At 47.4% G+C, this 15897-nt stretch overlaps 1 non-coding gene across 1 annotated transcript; it reads right to left on the minus strand.

The window, feature by feature from the left end:
- Nucleotides 1–505: 505 nt before the first annotated feature.
- On the minus strand, nt 506–611 carry LOC138999016 (U6 spliceosomal RNA). The gene has a single exon (XR_011469288.1). It is a non-coding gene; the product is annotated as a U6 spliceosomal RNA (small nuclear RNA).
- Nucleotides 612–15897: the final 15286 nt, after the last annotated feature.

The raw sequence follows: 15897 nt of genomic DNA on the forward strand, positions 1-15897 counted from the left end.
TTCCTTCCTTCCTTCTTTCCCTCCTTCCTTCCTTCCTCCCTTCCTCCCTTCCTCCCTTTCTCCCTCCCTCCCTCCTTCCTTCCTTCCTCCCTTCCTTCTTTCCCTCCTTCCTTCCTTCCTCCCTTCCTTCCTTCCTCCCTTCCTCCCTTTCTCCCTCCCTCCCTCCCTCCTTCCTTCCTCCCTTCCTTCCTCCCTTCCTTCCTTCCTTCCTTCCTTCCTCCCTCCCTCCCTCCCTCCCTCCTTCCTTCCTTCCTTCCTTCCTTCCTTCCTTCCTTCCTTCCTTCCTTCCTTCCTTTCTTCCTCCCTCCCTCCCTCCCTCCCTCCCTCCTTCCTTCCTTTCTTCCTTCCTTCCTCCTTCCTTCTTTCCTTCCTTCAACCAAACATGACATCTATGCCAATATTACGCTAGGCCTCAGAGAAACAAACACGAGAACTCGTGGTTTCTGTCCTCACCGAGCTCCTTGTCTTCTCAGCAAATCTCAGTTTGATTCCTGACTTATTTTTTTTTAAGGTGGAACGCTTCACCAATGTACATGTCATCCTTGTTCAGGGGCCATGCTAATCTTCTCTGTATGTTCCAATTTTAGTACATGTGCTGCCGAAGCGAGCACACTTATGATACAGGCTGCCCTGGAAGTCTGTGAGCGGAACGTAGGACCGCACAGAAGGCGGCCTGGGGAGGGGCGTGGACGGTTGCACCTGGAAGGGCACCGGCTTTGGGGCCACTGTGAGCGTGGCGGGTCTCACAGCCGGCACCAGCGTGCCCAGGATGGGTATCGGTGCCCAGGAAGGAGCTCAGAAGGGAGAAGCTGGGAGCCATCTGGTCTAGGCTGAGAGTGAATCCGGCCCCGGGAGGCAGTTCAAGGTCTAAAACAATAGAAGGGCCGAACAGCATTGATCGGAGAACAGAATCTCAAGGATCTCAAGGGTGGTGGTTGGTACCCAGCAAACCCTCAGAAATGCTTTTGCCCCTTTGAGTAACTGGATGGTGAGCAGAGCCGCCAGGGACAGTCGCGGCAGCAGGCGCCTGAGCTGCAAGCGATGGGGGGCGGTGAGGGGGCCTAACCGGATCCCTCCACCACCGCCCCCTCTGGCCTGCATGCTGGGGGTCTGAACGCCTCAGTCGTTAGGACAGCAAGTTCATTCACAGTGACTGGGTGATGTCATCTGATGGAAAACAAAACACAACACATGGACCTGCGAACATAGGCCCTCTCCTTCTTTAAAGTTTTGGGACTCACTAACCTCAAAAGATGTTATGAAAGCGTCAAGCACAGAGGCAGGTCCAAAGTAGATATTAAATCAGGGGTGGGCAAACTTTTTGACTCGAGGGCCACAGTGGGTTCTTAAACTGGACCGGAGGGCCGGAACAAAAGCATGGATGGAGTGTTTGTGTGAACTAATATAAATTCAAAGTAAACATCATTACATAAAAGGGTACGGTCTTTTTTTTTTTTTTAGTTTTATTCATTTCAAACAGGCTGGATCCGGCCTGTGGGCCGTAGCTTGCCCACGGCTGTATTAAATTAAGTAATCCAAGAAAAATTAGCTGAATTAGAAAAATGTTTAGTTCCAAATCTCAAGTTCACCTGAGAGACAACCGCATCACCTTGGGAAATGAACCACAGAAAGTGTCACTAACTAGCCCAAGTGTCCAGCTGGCCAGCCTGAGGCTGCTGTCCACCCAGAGTAACTCCCAAGGTGCTTCCCAAAGGGGAATGCAAGAGGGAAGGACAGTCTGACATCCCTGAACGTGTTTTTTAGTAAGAACCTGTGTCTTTCCCTCAAGGTATTTTCTAGATTAATCTAGAACATTTTATCTTTTTTCCCTATAGACCTCAGGGGTGAAGGGAAGTGGAGGTGGGGAAGGGGCGGGCCATTCCAATCATCCTATATAATAGAAGCCTAATATGCAAATCGACCGAACAGCGGAATGACAGGCACAATGACCTGTTGCTATGATGCCCACTGACCACCAGGGCGCAGACCCTCAAAGCAGGAGCTTCCCCAGCTGCAGGCTCTGGGCTAGCCAAGGTGGGTGCCAGCAGGCTCCCCCTGATCACCCTGCAGGTCACCCCACAGATCGGCCCTGATCGCCAGCCAGGCTTAGAGGCCCTACCCTATATATTGGGAACAGTCACTTAGATTTAAAAATCAAAACCTGACAAGGCTACTCTAAACACTGAAAAAACAGGATGATGCAGCGATGACATGCATGGACTCTGGCTTGCACATTTTGTGGTCAGCCCTGATTCTGACACTTATAACTGTGTGACAAAGCCAATTACTTAACTTCTCTCTGCTTCAGTTTTTCCACCCATAGATGGGGAAAATGGTACTACTGCCTCAGAAGGATCATGTTATGTACTACTTTTTTTTTTTTTTTTACTTTTTTTTTTATTGCTTACAGTATTACAAAGAGTATTACATATGTTTCCCCCCCCCCCCCCCCCCCTTGACATTCCCCTGGCTACTTTTTATAATCAGGGCAAAAAAAACGTAGCTGCCCATACAGCAGTAAGATGCCTTTCACCTGTATGAAAAGTATGGTCACTGGTGCATGCAGTGTCCCGGATTGCAAGAGGGATGTCTGACAGCCGGTTTAGGCCCGACATTCCCCGAGGGGTCCCGGATTGGGAGAGGGCGCAGGCCGGGTTGAGGGACTCCCCCCCTGCGTGAATTTCATGCAACTGGCCTCTAGTTTAGTTATAAATGTCCAGGACTTGATCTCCCGCTCTCCTCCGCCATCCTGTGAATTCCCCGACATGTGCGCCGACCCCTCCCTGTGTCCAGGATGCATCCACAGACTTCACCATCCATGAGGTCCTTATAGCACTTTCCTCACTAAATGGTGCTCCTGGGTTTAGTGACTGTTTGGAGGACAACTCAGTTCAGTGTGGAATGGGCAGACTTGAAAAGGAGCAGCTCCACCCACCCTGCAAGAGGCCCCAGGCATGTGTCCTGGCTCAGTGGCCCCTGGCCCCATATCTGTGAACAGAAGTCAGAAGAAGGCAGTTTGGGGTCCGGAATGTACTGGGCAGTTTGTGAGTGCTGAAGGGAGTTTGAGATCCTGGATCTGCCACATCCTGCAACTCACAACTGGTGTTTCCTTCTGCGTGGGCAGGTGCCCAGCAGTGCCAGGTGTCGCAGGGCACAGCGTGCCGAGGGCCACTGTGGCACACGTGGAAGGAAGCATGCAGCCCAGTGAGTGCAGGGGATCCTACTGGAATTCAGCAAATGCAGCGGAACAAAGAAGCTATACACACATTATTCAGAGATGTGTCTCCAGGAGCAGCTGGTGAGAAACCCAGCACGTGCCTCTCTCAAGATGGGGAGATATCTGCCAGCTGCCAGCTGCCAGTGCCTGCAGACCACTGGGAGCCCCTCCCCGGGCCCTGAGCTCACAGAAAGGTGATTGCTGGAGGGCCGTACACGAGGGCAGGGCAGGGCATGTGAACTTTCAAATGACACATACACAAGAAACCCACCCTCGGCTCCATCACTGTGGCCTGTGTCTTGAGGCCAGTTTAAATGCAATTGGTCTTGTATTGGGTGTTGAGAGTCCACATGCTCCCACCACTAAAGGCCCCCATGGACAGATTCCAAACTGAATGCATAGACCATGGAACTTACGGTGCGTGAGCTGAGCCCTTGTGTGTGGACCTGCCTGCCACCCAGATGGGCTTCGGGCTGCAGCCACGCCAGACGCAGGGCACTGGGGGCTGATCCTATCAGCTATGTCTTCCAAGTTTATTAGAGGAATAGCAACATTTTCTGCTAATAGTTTTAATTCTGCATTAATTGTTGTAAAATTAGCATAACACAAAACCTGCATAAAATAACAGAAGTCCAGCTTACTAAATTTTTTACATAACATAAAATTATTTTTATATAAAAGAATATTTTAAGTCTTGTCCCTAGAAACTAAAGACTGTATAGGATTTGGAAATGAGAGTGCACCAAACCCTGGCCTGGAAGTGTGGCCCACACTTCCACCAGTACACTCTGTCTTCATTTCTATAAACATTATAGTCAGTTTTGAAGTCAGGTGGAGTTGGTTATACAACTTTGTTTTTGTCCTTCAATACTGGATTAGCTATTCTGAGTCTTTACCTTTTCATATAAACTTTAAAATCAGATTGTTGATATCCACAAATAACTTACTGGGATTTTCATTAAGATTGGATTGAATCTGTAGATCAAGTTGGGAAGAACCAACATCTTGACAATATTGAGTCCTCCTATTCATGAATATGAAATATCTCTTCATTTATTTAGTTCTTTGATTTCTTTTATCAGAATTTTGTAGTTTCTTCATATAGATCTTATACATAGTTGTGTTAGATTAGTCCCTAAGTATTTCATTTTGGAAGGGTACAAAAGTAAATGGAAATGTGTTTTTAATTTCAAATAGAGCAATGGAACAGAATGGAGAACCCAGAAATAGGCCCTCATAAATATAGTTAACTAATCATTCACAAAGGAGCAAAGACAATGCAACAGAGAAAAGAGAGTCTTTTCCACAAATGGTGCTGGAATAACTGGACATCCACATATAAAAAAATAAATCTGGACATAATCTTACTCTTTTCATAAAGATTAACATGCAAAATTCAAACGTATACAATTCCGAGAAGATAACAGGAGAAAATGTAGATGTCCTTGGGTATGGTGATGACATTTAGGTACAACACCAAAGGCACAATTCATAAAAAAATTTAGTAAGCTGGACTTCGCTAAATGAGAACTGTTCTGCAAATGACATTGTCAAGAGAATGAGATCACAAGCCACAAACTGAGGGAAATACTTGCAAAAGACACAGCTGGCAGAGGACTATTATCCAAAATGTACAAAGAAGATTTAAAACCCCACAATAAAAAACACACACAACCCAATTCAAAAATGGGTAAAAGTCCAAAAAATACCTCATCAAAAAAGATATACATATGACAAATAAGCATATAAAAACATTAGGAAATTATAAATTAATGCGTTACTGTTGCACCTATTTAAAATGTCCAAAAGACAAAACATTGACGCAAATAAATGGAAGATATTCTGTTCTTATGAAATGGAAAAATTAATATTGGTAAAATGTCTACACTTCCTAAAGCAATCTACAGGGTCAATGCAATCCCTCTCAAACTTTCAATGGCATTTTTCACAGAAGTGGAATAAATAATCCTAAAATTTGTATGGAAACACAAAAGAACCTGAATAGTCAAAGCAATCATCACAAAAACAAAGCTGAGGCATCACAATTCCTGATTTAAAACAATATTAGAAGCTATACTAATCAAAACAGGAAGGTATTGGCATAAAACCAGACACATAGATCAATCAAACAGAATAGAGAAACCAGAAATAAACCCATATGTATATATGGTCAATTATTTTATGACAGAGGAGCCAAGAATATACAATGGGGAAAAGACAGGTTCTTCAGTCAATGGTGTTGGGAAACTGGACACCTATATGCAAAATGATGAAACTGGAACCCTATCTTAAGCCACACACAAAAAAACAACTCAAAATTTATTAAAGACTTGAATGTACGACCTGAAACTTAAAAAATCCTCTTTGACATTGGTCTTAGCAATGATGCTTTGGATTTGACCAAAGCAAAGGCAACAAAAGGAAAAAGTCAATAAGTGGGACCCCAGAAAATAATTAAATAAAAATAAAATGAAGTAAAAAGAAGCGGGCCCTGGCCGGGTGGCTCTGTTGGTTAGAGTGTCATCCTGTACACCAAAAGGTTGTGGGTTCAATTCCAGTGGGGCACATACCTAGGTTGCTGATTGGGGTACATATGGGAGACAACCAATCGATGTTTCTCTCTCACATCGTTGTCTCTCTCTAATCAATAAAAACATATCCTCGGGTAAAAATTAAAGAGAAAAAAGTGGGACTCCATTAAATTAAAATCATCTGTTCTGCAAAGGAAACCATCAGCAAAATAGAAAGACAGCTTATGAAATGGGAGAAAATATTTGCAAATATTTGCACATCTAAGAAGGGTTACCATTCTTTTATGTAAAATATAAAAGAAACTTGTACAACTCCATAGCAATAATTAAATAAATAAACCCAATTTAAAATGGGCAAAGGATCTGAATAGACATTTTCCCAAAGAAGACGTATAAATGGCCAACAGGTACCTGGAAAGGTGCTCAATGTCACTTGTCATCCTGAAAATGCAAACCCAAACCACAGTGAGATATCATTTACATCTGTTAGAATGCCCATCATCAAAAAGACAAGAGGAAACAAATGTTTGTATAATGTTGGTGGGAATGTAAATTGGTTCAACCACTTTATATTGGGAAACAGTATGGATGTTCTCAAGAAATTGAAAATAGAACTATCAGATGATCCAGCGATCTCACTACTGGGTATGCATCTTAAGGAAACTAAGTCACTATCTCAAAGAGATTCCTTTACTCCCATGTTCACTGCAGCATTATTTATAATAGCCAAGGTACAGAAACAACCTAAGTGTTTGTCAATAGATAAATCACTTAAAAAATGTGAGGCAGAGACACACAATGGAATGTTACACACACAATGGAATATTATTCAGCCTTAATAAATAAGTCCTTTCATTGTGATATATGGATAAACCTTGAGGGCATTATGCTAATTAAAATAAGCCAGACAAAGAAAGGCAAATATTGCATAGTATTACGTACGTGTGCAATTTATATTGTTTAAAAAGGAGTTGAGCTCATTTAGAAACAGTAGGAAAGTGTTGCTAGGGACTGGGCACGAGAAAAGTAGAGAGAGGTTAGTAAAAGAGCACATTAGCTCAGTTATAAAACGAATAAAGTCTGAGGGTCTAATGTAAAACATGGCAAGTCTAGTTGATAACAGTTGAAATTAGCTGAGTAGAAGTGTTTTCAGCCTCTGAAAAAAGTGTACATATGTGACAAGAGGTGGTGGATGTTTTAATTAACTTAGTGGGGAGAACTCTTTCCAAATGCATACCTACCTGAAGTCATCATGTTTTAAACTTTAAATATTTTTATTTTTATTTGTCAATATACCTCAACAAAGTTAGAAAAGACAGTTAACAAAAAAGAAAGCATGGAGGAACCTTAAATGCATATGACTAAGTGAATGAAGCTAGTCTAAAAGGCTACATACTGTATGATTCTAACTCTATGACATTCTGGAAAAGTCAAAACTGTGGAGACTGTAAAGAGGTCGGTGGTCACCAGAGATTGGGGTGGGGAAGGGTGAATAGGCAGAGCACAGGGAATCTTTAGGGCAGTGAACCATATTGTGTGACACTGCAATTACATATACATGTCATGTTATATTTGCCAAGCCCCTGGGATATCCACCGTGATGTGAGCCCTCTCGGAAGCTGTAGACTTTGGGTGGCGACGTGTCCGTACAGGAAGGCCTTCGCAGAGCTCCTTTGCAAGCTATTGGTTGTCAAACATCAGTCCCATCTGCAGATGAGAAAATGTGGGTTTTGGTTTACTTTTGCTGCATAAAAAATTACTGCAAATGCAGTAGCTCAACACTGCATGTCTTCATCATCCTCAGTTTCCATGGCCAGGCACCCAGGCTGAACCGTGTGCCAGCGTCGCCTGTGACTGCTCTCAATGTGTCAGTTGGCCTGTGCTCCTTTCCAAAGCTCCGGGTCCCTTTTTGTCCTCATATGGTTGTTGGCAGAATTCATCTTCTCTCCGACTTAGGACTGAGGTCCCCGTCCTCTCCTCTACTGGATGTCTTCAGGTCCTCACCATGTGGTCCCTCCCACAGTCCTCTCCAACGTAGACTATCTCTTCCTTCAGGATTGGGCAGTCCTTGTCAGTCCATGTCACTCACCTGTTTAGGTTCACCTGGGTAGTGTGCCTTTTGATCAACTCAAAGTCAACTGATTGGCCATGTAATCATGAGTGATGCTCCATCATGCTCACAAGTTCCACCCTCATGGGAGGGGGTTTTCAGGGAGTCCACAGGAGGGGGTTGGAATGTTGAGGCCATATCAGAATTCTTCCTACCACAGGATGTGCTTCTCACAGGCATACAAGACACGGCATTCAGCACAGCCAAATGAAGGAGGCTGTCTAGTAAAGCTCCAGCCCTGGGAGTAGCCAGCTTGGACAGGTGTTACTGAGCTGTAGGTTATCAGCCTCCTGGCGACCCCACCTGCACGATTCGGAGGTTTACACGTCATGGGTTGTGGAGAAGACTTGCTGGGCTCATCCTTGCAGAGCATTGGGTTCTCTGGTTGGCTCATGTTGAGTCAAAGTGAGTGAGCACCTCGCCGGTGTTATTACCCCAGCTACCACAGGACCAAGGCCTGAGTGAGAAAGCCACTTCATGCATGAGAACACGCCACGCTGCTGTCAGCACCAAGTACTGGAAAGGAGTCCAGGACCTCCTAGAGTTTGGGGTGGAAGTTTGGCAGCTGGGAACAAGCCTGCATGAGGGATTGAGGAGGTGAGCTGCAGAAAGTTATTAACATAAAAAACTATTGTAACCTGTAAAGAATTTTTGTGAGTTTATTTGAGCCAAACTGTCGACATGTGCCGGGAAGCAGAACCTCAAAGAACTGAGATCATGCTCTAGAGAATGGCGGGTTACATCTGTATTTATACATTGTAATCAAAGGAAGGGACGTAGGTGGGTTACATGAAATCCATGGGTGATAGACTAGAGAGGCGGGAGAAAGCAAAGCAGAGAAACCCCTGGGATTGGATAAAAAGTAAAATGATAGACACATACTTAGGTGGGTGCAGAAACAATTAACATGATAATAATGAAGGAATTTGTGGTATCTGTCCTGGCGCCCAGCACATTAGGTTGTGCCCCAAGGGGTCCATAAAAAGGGAAATTACAAGTTACCCAGACATTTCAAAGGCATGTTATCATAGATGCAAAAAGACAGGTAGGCTCAGTTAAGGTAAATGTTGATCTTGTCAGTGAAGATACAGGCCTACCCACCATAACTGCCTTTAGTTAAAGTTTAATTTCAGACCATCCTTTGCGGTTACTTTAGGTCTCTGAGTTTGCAAGACCGCCATGCAGGCCTCTCCTGAGCCTGTCAGGTTAGCATGAGGCCCCTTTCGTCCACAAAGTATTCGGGGACCAAACAAACCCTCCGCTATGGTCAGATCCTCAGGCCACTCATGTGCCCTGGGCTGGTTAAAGCTATTCATCATGGGGTGGGACCAATATGGCAGAGCCAATGCACGCATGTGAGGCTGCTAATATCCTCACTGACTGTGATGTGCTTTTAAAAAGGACAACTAGTACCAGCCTTGAGGTCACAGGCACTGAAAAAGTGGCTGCAGATTTCTGTGCTCTAGTCCTGCTTCTAATACCCATCCCCTGTGGCCTGACATGAGTCATTGAAACTGCTCCCCTTCTGGGAAACAAGTTACATAAACTCAACTCCCTGAGAGTTGCTTAAAAGCTTTGCTCCAAGTCAATCAAAGCAGGGCCTGCTGGGAGGGCGGGGCTGGCACAGCCTTCAGTGGGAATTACTGTTATTGGAGGCCCCTTAGCAATGCTGAGAATCATTTTGCAAGAGACAGTATTAATTAAAATGCAAATTGTCCCATGCCACCCTCTCCCCTGCAAGCTTTGGAAATCAAAAAGAATTATGTTTATTTTAAGACATCTCTTCCCACCAGCCCAGTCCTAATGTTTACAACTGAAATCCTGAAGTGCTATACACCTTTTTGCAGGGGAAACTTTCATTTTGATCTGCCTTTGGAAAACAAATATCAGCAATATGGCATTCGGAGCAATTATGCAAGCTGGGGCACAGGTATCTGGTGCATATTGGAGAGTGCGGACCTGTGCGGGCCAGGCAGCCGCCAGCCCTGCAGCCAGGAGCACTGAACGTGCTGGGCTGAAGAAGTGTGCCCGTGTGCAATACACATGGATTTTGAATAGTTCATACAGAAAAAGAATAAGCAACTAATTGTTTGCTCTGTATTGATTACATGCTATAATGATAATATTTTGGCTATATTGGTGAAAATCGCTTATAATAAAAATGAATTCCACCTGTATGCTTTTCTTAACCTTTTTATTTATTTTATTTTAAATTAATTAAATTTATGGGGGTGACCATGGTTAATAAGATCATGTAGGTTGCAGGTGTACATTTCTATGGTACATGATCTGTATATTGTATTACGTGCCCACCACCCAAAATCAGATCATCTTCCGTCACCATATATGTGGCCCCATTACCCTTCTAGAAAACTTACAATTATAGATGTGTGTGGGTGGAATGTGGGCCCTGGTTCGAACTTTGCCATCTTTTTGGAATAACCACCTTCCAGGACACTGCCTCCCCAAGAGCTGCCTGCAGCACTTCCAGCCCCGGCCCAGAGGCCCCGCTAGCGCCAGCCCATCCTCAGCCCAGACCTGCTTGCCTGATGCACCTTCCCACCCTCAAGGCCTTTTATCCTGGTTACTGCTGCTGTGAACCCTGCTCCTCCTTAGACCGTGTCCCCTGGCACCCCCCAGGCCCTTGGGTAGACTAGGATGCCCTCCCTCATTCTCACTGATGCACTGACCCTGTGCCGGATGGTCTGTTCAGGGCCTGTCCCTACACTGTGCTGTGCTGCGCAGGGAAGGGCACTGCATCTCTGTGCCTATCTCCCTGGCGCACAGTGTGCATTTTCTTAAGCGCATAGAGTGGCAGAGCTGGGGTAGACAGTGCTTGCCCACGGGCCTGTCTACCCTGCAGCAGCCGAGGCAATTCAGGCCTTGTTTTCATTGTCATGTTCAATCATTATTTTTAATAACAATGTAGGGAGTAAACCTGGTGCCCGTTCAATGGGATGCCCAGCCTCCCTTGGGGCACCTGCACCAGCCCTGGGTGGAATGCTGGTGTTATGGTGGGTTGATCACTGAGAATGACCACAAAGTGCCAATTAGCCACCTGCTGGGAGGACAACCTGGTGAGCAGGAAGCTCAGAGGTGTGTGGCTGTCCTGTTTTTACCTGGCAAAAATCTCCTTCCTGCCCGCAGGTCAGTGTTTACTGGTATGGAGTTGAGTTGCAAGTGTTTGGGGTTGAGGCCCTGCTGATTCATAGACCTTCCTGGGCTCCTGGAGGAAGCGCTGACCCCATTTGCCCTTCCTCCAGGCAGGCTCCTCATGGCCACATCAGTCAGGGCATCACCTTCAAGGTCCAAGCACGCACAGCGCCCAGGAAGCCGGCCCAGCACAGGGTGGGCGAGGACCCCCCCTCTCCCTGACGAAGATGCTCTGGGAATTACTCCCCGTCCTTGCGGGAGGAGCCCATGTGCCTCCATTAAAAACACTCGTCGCTTTGGAATATGGTTTACTCAGCTCTTCAGGAATAAACCGTTCAATAGGCAAAGACCAACTTTTCTTTGGTCAGAAAAGAAAGTTTTGTTTGTTCAAAACATAAAAACCAAAACCGAAATCCAACTCACAAATAAACCTACTTTGTCATTTTCCCTCGGGAAGCTCAGAGTAAGAGGAGGAACACGTGGGCCGCGGTTGTCACCGGCCTCTCCGGTCTGCTGGCCCGGGGCCTCCCTGTGCCGCTCCTGGGCTGCCCCGCGCCATAACGCAATTCTCCACGAAGGAGCCACTCCCACCAGGGCCGCTGAGGGGTGGCTTTTGCTCAGTGAGACCAGATTTGAAACTTCAAAATATGCGGTATTTTCTCCGAGGACTCAGGCTGTGGTCAGACTGCACCTCAGTCCACTGGCGCAGGACTGCGAGCCGACGCCCTGAGTGCGGCTGCCCGCGCTCTCCGTGCTCCCCGCGCTCCGGAAGGTGGCTAGAGAAGCCCCCACCTCAGCCAGGAGCCCAGCTCCACCCACAGCTGCTTCCAGCTAGGGGCTCCTTCAGGTGAGGGGCTCCTTCTGGAGAGGGGCTCCTTCCGGCGAGGGGCTCCTTCCGGTGAGGGGCCCAGAGTGGAAGGATGCAGCCCCCAACATCAACCACGCTGCCCTCCCGCCACCCCGGATTGGCGTGGCGCTGGACCACGAGGCGTGGTACTCCCTGGGCCCTGCACCTTGTGGCACACTTACCACTTCCTTTCTGAGTCTATATGATTCAGTCCTCTAGGGTTTTCTTGTTTTTGTTTTCTTTTTACTCTTTTTAAAAGTCAAACACTGACTTTGCATTGACTGAACATTGAGTATGGGCGGTCAGAGGCTCAGAACATAGAACGCTGGGCTCACTGTTGGTGAGGGGACCCTGGATTCTTCTTGGCCCTCAGGTTAGCAGGTCACATGACCCCCAGGCCTCAGTTTAATCATCAGACAGAGAAAAACAAACACTGTATGATCTCGCTTACATGAGGAATCTAAAGAAAAGTGAAACTCACTATAACAGAGAGCAGAAAGTGGCTGCCAGGGGCTGGGGGAATTGGAGAGGCTGGTAAAGGTTAGCCCTTTCAGCTCTCAGATGAATGAGGTCTGAGGAACTAATCCAAAACATGGGAATACAGCTGATAACACTACCGTATAATTGCAATTAGCTACGAAAGTAGAACTTAAAGGTTTTCACCAAAAGAAATATATAAAATATATCTGTATGTTAAATGATTTAATTATGTGAAGTGCTGGGTGTGTTAATTAAAATCCTTTCACAATGTAAAAATATATCAAATCATGATGATGTCACTTTAAATATCTTATAATTTTCTTTGTCAATTATGCCTCAATAAAGCTGAACAAATAAAGTAAAATAAAATGTTTATATACATTTTGAGATAAGAATCAGATCTCAGGGGACACAAATGAAACCTACTGTGTGGGGTGTAATAATAGGAATATACCAAGTATGATGACATTTCATAAAATCAATGCTGCAGGGCCCATAAAATTGAGGAGTTGAGATCATGGTGGGATTGGCGAAGCAGGCGTTCAAGGTCAGCTTCCATGATGAAGAGAAATGGAGTTTGCTTCTTGTCAGTGGCACTAAAAAAACCAGCCAGATATAGACAGACAGGTATGCATGAGGACACACAGACACATGTATTTACACACAAACACACATACATGTATGCATGCACACACATTATTTGTATTGTTATTACTTTCATACACAGCTGAAGACACTGCAACTGAGATTTTGGGATGATTTTGCACCAGTGCCCCAGGCTGCTGGGCGTGAAGTGCTCTGAGCCCACAGCAGGCCCAGGTGAGGACCCAGGTGTCACCCTAGCAGCACCTCCAGAGGCAGCTGGTGCGTTCAGGGGCCAGTGTGCAGCTCACAGGTCCCTCAATGACATCTCTCATCTCCCAGTTACAACACCTGCTGTAGCTCACCCTTCTCAATGGCCTGGTGTTTGAAAGGGGCCTGGTGCAGTCAGTTTGGGCCACCCAGCAGGTGCAGAGCAGGTGCAGGGTGCAGACCACCCCAGCAGGGCCCGATCCTGCCCCTCCAGGGCAGGCAGGGACTCTGCCTCCCATCTCATAACTAGTGCTTTCCAAGGTCACCGGGTTGATCGCTGAATTAGAGAAGGGTTCTGAAGGAACTATAACTTAGAAATTGGGTAATAGTCTTCCAGAGTGTGGCTGGCAAGTCTCAGGGGCTTGTTCTTTCTTGCCTGGATTCTTGAAACAGCAGCCTGGCCACCATCCCACCTAACCCCTGCACTGCCCAGTCACCCTGACACCCAGCCAAGTCCACCCCTCACGACAAGAGACATGTGGGACCTGAGTTAAAGACAAAATTACGCCTGGCCCTTGTTCTAGAACAGGAATTCAGACTTTATGGGGGGGGGGGGCTGTCTGCAAGGGGGTTTTGCAGTGGGGGACAGAGATTGGGCTCTACTCTGAATACAACAAGGAAAAGTGGTTATGTATAGAGAAGGCGCCGGGAGGGTCAGCGGTGGAAAATCAGTAAGAGGAAGCATGAGGGCCAGGAGGTGTCCTGACTAAAGCAACATACCAGGATCTTTGCTGAAGACCTGGTAGGGGTGATCAGATGTCACCTGGCGGGGGGAGCGGGGGGGCATTGAAGGGTGAGGAACCCAGTCAGATATCGAGGTGATCAGGTATCAGGGATGGGGATTCTGGCTACACTGACATAGCAGGACTCCTGCTGAAACTGGACAGAACAGTCCCCAAGTGGAGGTCTAGCTGAGGAGCCCAGCAGAGGTTGTTTAAGGAGAGACCTCCCGCCCTGCTGGGCATCATGCACCCTCAGCCTTGACTCTGGGAAGCTCCTTGGGCATCCACAGGGAAAGGGGTGGCCATGGCGGCTGCTGTGGGGACGCTAACAGTCCTGGCTGTGGCAGAGGCCGCGGAGGACCGGCTTTCTGGGGACACCCGCTTGGAGGCGTCTGAAGCTGCTGGGTGGAAAGGAGCTGGTCGTGAGGCGGGTGTGGGGTCTTTGAAGAAGCTGCAGAGTGCCGTGCCTTTCTCGGGGCACCGCTTCCAGTGTGTGGGAAATGGGGGCGTTGGCAGAATCCTGGGAAAGCTAGGCTGTGTGCCCCTCAGATGGTGTCTCACCTGTTGGTGAAATCTAAGAGTCAAGAGCTGGCTAGCGGTTCACCAGGGCAGAGTGGGAGAGACTGCGTGGTGTGGGTCCTCTGACCAGAGGGAAATAGCAGGCGTGAGCCCACGTGAGGTGTCCTGGGAGACGGTGACCCTCAGCTGGGGACCCCATGCAGGGCTGGCCTCCAGGGGGTCATAGGGACATAGGCCATCCTCTAGGGCCCATGGGAGCTCCCAGTAGGAAAGAGAGCCTGATGGACCCACAGACAGAGGAGACGGTGGGTGCCAGGGCTGGGCGAGGGGAGCTGGGGGTTAGCATTGACGGCAGAGTTTCCGTTTGGGAAGCTGCAGAAGCTCTGGGTGGTGATGGCTCCTTAAGGATGTGAATGTCCTTAATGCCACGGGCCTGCACACTTACAAACGGCCCACAAGGTAAATATATATGCTGTATAATATATGTGTTTTGTGTCATACACACTTCACCACATTAAAAAGAGAGTCAGAATGTGGGCATCTGCCACCCAGTGGCCCCAGTGCCTGACTCGCCCCTCCAGCCTCCCACCCCCGGAGGCCTAAGCCACACAGGGGATGTGCGAGAGGAGGGAGGTCAGACTCCCTTCCCGAGGTCGGGGTCCGAGGTCAGTCCTGGGGGAGGGGGAGTCCTGTCTGGAGCAAGAGACAGAACTGGGGTGTCAGTCCCAGATCATCAGCAGGTGACGGACTCCCAGAGACGGCCCGATGGTCCTCACGGCCGCCCGAGACACCGCTGGAGTCTGAGGAGAAAAGAACATTTGACACCTGTGGTCTAAGGGAAAAATTGATTCTTGATACTGCCCTACAAGTTACATATATTTGACTATAGGATTTCTTTTCTTTTAAACATTTACAACGAGAAGTAGCCCAAACAGAGCCAAAGGTGATGGTGAACGGGGAAAATACTCCTTGAGCTAAAACAGGGGGTCTCATCGCAACACGTGCAGCACTTCTCTCACTGATAATAGGAGCCAGAAGCTTACAGAAAGCATGTTAACAGGCACTTCCAGAGGAGGAAGGGCAAATGCTGGATAAACTTGAAAATAGACTGGCCCCGTGTGGAGGCACAGAGAAGCAAGCGGGAGGAAGAGTGGCTTTCCATCTTCGTCCCCACAGTGGCAATGCTGGCTGGAAGGACGCCCACTCTTGGGGAGGTGCAGAGGGCGGGCTGCCAGGCGTTCTATACTGGGTGTCGGCACTCTCTCTTCCATGTAGCCGTCTCCTTTCTGCTCAGTAAGCTCGCTCAGGCATCTGTATAATGACAGGTCTTCAGCACAAGACCACCCGCCTCCTGAAGGGGAATGTGTGAATAAATTGGCTACATATCTTTCATGGAAACCACTCAGATATTAACCACACTGAGTTAGATCCACGCCTGTGGAATTGTGGGACAGCCATGCTGTGAA

The sequence above is a fragment of the Myotis yumanensis genome, unplaced genomic scaffold (genome assembly GCF_028538775.1).
Source record: "Myotis yumanensis isolate MYYU_CA2020_CCGP unplaced genomic scaffold, mMyoYum1.0.hap1 SCAF_21, whole genome shotgun sequence".
Classification (NCBI taxonomy): Eukaryota; Metazoa; Chordata; class Mammalia; order Chiroptera; family Vespertilionidae; genus Myotis; species Myotis yumanensis.